This window comes from Rhinatrema bivittatum, chromosome 7, assembly GCF_901001135.1.
Source record: "Rhinatrema bivittatum chromosome 7, aRhiBiv1.1, whole genome shotgun sequence".
In the NCBI taxonomy this organism is placed as follows: domain Eukaryota; kingdom Metazoa; phylum Chordata; class Amphibia; order Gymnophiona; family Rhinatrematidae; genus Rhinatrema; species Rhinatrema bivittatum.
Window position 1 is genome coordinate 255,990,730 of NC_042621.1, and position 6,151 is coordinate 255,996,880.

Sequence of the window (6,151 nt, forward strand, 5' to 3'; positions counted from 1 at the left end):
CTGGGCCTGACCTTTTCCGATGAATCCTCCAGTCCTGGAGGTGGAGGGTTCCACTGACGCCGCTCTTCTTACCTTCGGGATCTTTTGTTTAATTGGCCCCAAGAAGAGTGAGCCTCTCATGGTGGGGCGTACGATCCTGCTGGTGTCCCTCAAAGAGACAGAATGTTTTGGGCCCGTTGCCGCTGGGCTCGCAGCAACATCCTGCCACAGTGTTTACATGTGGCCTGCAGGTGCTCCAGTCCGAGGCAGCGATAACAGCGATCATGTCCATTACGCAGGGTTTAAAGCCTGAGGGCCTCTGATCAGCTTTTTTAGACATTTTGAAGAACTTTTAATAAATTTGTCTGAGGAAATGAAGCCCCGTGTGAGATCCCGCACATGGAAAAAATAGACTGAGGAGAGACTGTTTTTCTGCGTGGGAAGGCACGCACAGCCGTATAGTGCAAAGCTCTGAATTCTACTTAGAAGCTCCGCCTCCTGGGCCCTGATGGACAGTTCCCATGAAAGCATGGCTAATTCAGCCCTGCTATCAACAGGAAAATGATTTATAGTTGGTGGATAGTAATGTAAGCAGATGTTTTTTCCAAAGTACAATGCAAGCTCAAAGTGTGTGGTCTTTGCCTGGGGGAAAAAATTGAGTGAATCCTTTTCGTCTTTGCCTTTTTCATAGCAGACTCAACTACTTCAGCCTGGTTAAGCAGCTGGATGATACCAAAACCTGGTGCTTGCTGGACTCTGAATTTGAGGTCCAGTTTTCTAGCTGTAGGTGTGATTAAGATAGGAGTTTCCCATATTCTCATATGTAGAACATTAAGGATACTTGCACTGGAAAGGCTGCTGGTTCAGCTAAAGTATCCAGTATCTGAAGTAAACAAAGGAGTGCAGAATAAGGGTCTGTGTCTTTGTGGACATAGAAGCTCAGTACTGTACCTATCTTTTCCACAAACCAGACCACCCCTTGCCCCCAGAGGATGCAGAAGTAGGTCAGAGAGTAGGCCAGTAGAGTCTTCATCTGGGCCTAATCCAGGACGCCAATGCTGAAGAGGGTGAATGGGGAGAGGTTTCGGGTTGATTTTTGAGGAATGGTTTGGTCTAACAGCTCTGCCCTGTTAGAATCCGCTACGATAGATGAGGAAGAAACCCTAAGCAAGGATTCTGAGGCGGAGTTTACTGCTGTAGGTGAGACTGGGACTCTGGTCTGTGTTATCACTATAGCAATAATGGAAAGGAAAGGCTGGAGCATTCCATCTCTTTGCTCAAAGATGTAAAGAAATTCTTCACCAAACCTGTGACTTGATTGAGCAACTAATGTGTCCTCTTGCTTGGTGTGGTGGTGGGACATCCTCTTCCAAGACTAGAATAGGCTCCTACATGAGAATGGATGGCCTGTTAGAAATAAGCAGTACTATATAATGAGACGGTTCTATAATCTCCAGGTGAAGTCCTTCCACTACTGACCTAGGTGCGGTGCATGGCTTCGTTATTGGAGGGGGGCAGGGCGACCTGACCCTTTCTGCAGATCTAGGGTAGGCTACATGGAGCAGTGCTGGCAAAGCAGCCTGCTCAATTGAAGCCTGAGGGGGGGATGCATTAGTGAGGTAGAGTGTTTGGATACCTGAGATGTTTTGGTATGCTTGGAGGGGTTGCTTGAGATGTACCAGCTACTGCTATTGTATCAAAGCTGGGCCGGGTGTCCTTGCATTAAGTATTAAGAACATAAGAAGAACATGCCATACTGGGTCAGACCAAGGGTCCATCAAGCCCAGCATCCTGTTTCCAACAGTGGTCAATCCAGGGCATAAGAACTTGGCAAGTACCCAAAAACTAAGTCTATTCCATGTTAATTAGAAACATAAAAATGACGGCAGAAGACCAAATGGCCCATCCAGTCTGCCCAGCAAACTTTCACACTTTTTTTTTTAATCTCTCATACTTATCTGTTACTCTCGGCCTTTAGTAACCTTTTTGGTTCTATTTCCCTTCCACCCCCACCATTAATGTAACCTTTGGTTCTGTTCCCCCTCCCCCCCCCCCGCCATTAATGTAGAGAGCAGTGCTGGAATTTCTTCTAAGTGAAGTATCTAGCTTAATTGGTTAGGGGTAGCTGTTGCTAGCAATAGCAGTGGCTATCTTCTAAGTCAACTTAATAGCAGGTAATGGACTTCTCCAAAACTTATCCAATCCTTTTTTAAACACAGCTATACTAACTGCACTAACAACATCCTCTGGCAATAAATTCCAGAGTTTAATTGTGCGTTGAGTGAAAAAGAACTTTCTCCGATTAGTTTGCTATGTCCCTCAAACCTCTACAAATGCTGCAAAATGCCACTGCCAGGATTCTAACCAAAACAAAAAAAAGGGACCACATTACTCCAATCTTAAAGAATCTCCATTGGCTCCCTATAAAACAAAGAATCCTCTACAAATCCCTCTCGACCATCCACAAAGCCATCTACAAAACCACACACCTAGACCTCACAATCCCATTACAGCTGCATTCATCCTCTCGTCCACGAAGATCTGCACAAAAAGGCTCTCTAAAGACATCTTCAAACAAAAGAGCACTCTCCTCAGCAGGCCCTATCCTATGGAACTCTCTCCTTGCGAACCTTAGGCTCGAACACTGCCCAATAAACTTCAAAAAAAGACTCAAGACCTGGCTTTTCTCCCAAGCCTTCGTATGAAAGGATCTGTAATATCACTATCACTGCATGATCATCTCATCATATACCCAACTGCCTAATTAACTAATCAATCAAGAACTCAGATACACCACTTCCCCCCCCCTACGACTGCTGACACATTACAGGACTACCACTCGATAAGCAAACCGCTATTTATGTCAGACTCATACTCATTGTCTAAAATGTCATATCGTAATTTAATGTTATTTATATTTATCTTAACCAATCCCAGTTCATACTTCCTGTTCTCTGTAAGACACACATATGTTTTGTCATCCCAAAGTTACTTGTAAACCGAAGTGATTAGCAACATTGTTGCTAGAACTGCAGTATATAAAAAATGTTAAATAAGTAAATGTGCCGCATGCTAACTTCATGGAGTGCCCCCTACTCTTTCTATTATCCGAAAGAGTAAATAACTGATTCACATCTACCCGTTCTAGACCTCTCATGATTTTAAACACTTCTATCATATCCTCCCTCAGCCGTCTCTTCTCTAAGCTGAAAAGTCCTAACCTGTTTAGTCTTTCCTCATAGGGGAGCAGTTCTATTCCCCTTATCATTTTGGTCGTCCTCTGTACCTTCTCCATTGCAACTATATCTTTTTTGAGATGTGGTGACCAGAATTGTACAGAGCATTCAAGGTGCGGTCTCGCCATGGAGCGATACAGAGGCATTATGACACTTTCCGTTTTATTCACCATTCCCTTTCTAATGATTCCCAACATTCTGTTTTCTTTTTTGACTGCCGCAGCACACTGAACAGACGATGTCAATGTGTTATCCACTATGACGCCTAGATCTTTCTTGGGTGGTAGCACCTAGTATGGAACCTAACATTCTGTATAGCATGGGTTATTTTTCCCTATATGCATTACATTAAATTTCATCTGCCATTTCAATGCCCAATTTTCCAGTCTCACACGGTCTTCCTGCAATTTATCACAATCTGCTTGTGATTTAACTACTCTGAACAACTTTGTATCATCTGCAAATGTGATTACCTCACTTGTCATATTTCTTTCCAGATCATTTATAAATATATTGAAAAGTACAGGTCCCAATCCAGATCCCTGAGGCTCTCCACTGCCCCCTCCCTTCCACTGAGAAAATTGTCCATTTAATCCTACTCTCTCTTTCCTGTCTTTTAGCAGGATTGTTATGGTATAGGATCCTCAGCACCATGTGACTGAAGGGTCAGTGTGTATTAAGGCTGTACACTGCACTGACATCAAAGCATTGAGTGTGTTGGAGCTCTATATGTCAACTTGCATCAATGGAAGATGCATCATGGGTCAAGAGTGCCAATGGTGGTGACAGTGCTAATGTATCCCACAGTTGGGCTTTGTGCTTTTTCAATGCAGGCTTTGATAGCTTCAGTAAGTGATGCGGGTGCACCTTTGGCCTAAGTGAATGGGGGAGTTGGAGAGGGTCTCCTGCTCAACTCTTCCTCGTGAGCCAAAGGTGAGACACTGCAGGATGAGGCCTTAGGGTAACAACAGAGAGATGGATGCAGTTGTTTGGGTTTTTTTTTAATATTCCCCTATCCTACCAGGGCTTACAGTCGAAGTTTGTACTTGAGGCAATGGAGGGTAAAGTGACTTTGCAAAGGTCACAAGGAGAGACCATGGGTTTCAAAGTGTGGTCTCTTAGGTCCTAGCCTGTTGCTCTAACCACTAGGCAACTCCTTGCTGCAAAGGAGGAGTAGGGATGATATGAGACAGACCTTCAGCTACTTGAAAAGTTTTAATGATCCATAGGTGTCAACACCCCCCCCCCCCCCCCCTTTTCCAGTGGAAGCAATTTAGTAGAACTAAGGGTCACGATCTGAAACTCAAGTGAGAAAGACTTAGAACAAATGTCAGGAAATATTTCTTCATTGAGAGGGTGGTGGATGCCTGGAATGCCCTTCGGAAGGAAGTGGTGAAGACTAAAACGGTGAAGGATTTCAAAGGGGGATGGGATAAACAGTGTGGATCCCTAAAGGCTAGTGGATGGGAATAAATAAAGCTTAACTGACATGGAGTGGCAGTTACTACCCTTAACAGAAAAGAGGGAATAACCTGTACCGAGCAGCAGTTACTACCTTGGGAAGCTTGCTGGACCTACTAGATGGGCCATTTTGGTCTTTTTCTGCCATCATTACTGTTACTTTGTAAAGCATCCTAAAATGCTGCAAGGGGACAGTTGTCCACAGCCATGACAGTTCTTTTGGTTGTGTTCTGGACAAGTTCTTGTGCCAGGAAAGTACTTAAGCTTTCCAGAGGTAGCTACACCGTTTGCTACCCTTCACCCTAGTTGACTTTTTCTGGCTAAACATAATGAAGAAGGTCATGTTTTGCTTTGGGCTTTTTTTGGTAGCACTGAACCGTGCTGTTGTGGGGCTGGAGTGGCAATAAAGCAACTTCAGAAGAAACTGAAGCAAATATCTTACATTTAAAGGTTTTAAGGATTTGGAGAGAAAAAATAACAAGAAACTCACAAGACAGTGCTGGGTAAGAACTCCTCCATATGCTCAGTAGGAGCCATGCCTGTTTGATGCTGCCAAATGACTGTCCTCATCTAATGGCTAATTCAGCCTGCTTCTGACGAAAACTCGTCTTGACTACAGCAATGCCCTTTCTTCAAACCTAATCAGGAGGTGTCAGTGCACACCATTGCTGCTAAAGTGATTTTTGGAAGAAAGGGGATTGATCATACCATCCCCCTATTAAATGGTGGCCATTGGCTACTCCTTTATCGCCCCATTCAGCTCAAAGCTCTCAGCCGGGGCACCCTACCCTATCTCTTCAACTCCAACAAGAAAGAAGGAAATCAGACTGGAGAGAACGGCTGAAATGCGCTTTTCCTATTTGCAGCCTCCGGCGCCTAAAGTCTGCTCTGCATTAGCCTTTGCATTGAAAAGCACTTCGCTAAATTCAGAAAGGCTCTCAATCCACACCTTGTCTTGCTAGTTTTCAACAACTAATCTCATCGCTCTGTTAGGCTAGTCTGTGTAGTCTTACTTATTTTAGCTATTCCATGTTTGTACAATTAGCTTGGTTTATACTGAAATAATGTAATGCAAGAGCAGGGAAGCAGCAGCAGTGATCCAACCATTGCCCGAATGAGAAGAGTCAGCCGCATTATGCAAGATGTGAACGCCACTCCCTCCTTCCCCAGCGATTAGGTAAAATAGGAATAGCCTTCTGATGTTTTCAAATCACTAACGCACTTCTCAGGCGCGAAAACGGGCTAACTGACCCCTTACATCCGACCTGCGCAGGCTCTCTTGCACGAACCGCACCGGAAAAGATAAGAGAGTGAATTAAAAATTTACAAGGAGCCTACTAGGCACAAAGGACAGCCAATCCGACACGCAGAGGTAAAGGCCGGGACTATGCCCCCAAACCGCTCTACCACGCGCAACCTTCTGTGAGTGACGTTGGAGTTCACCAATTCTAACCGGGCAAAAATCAGCGGCACAG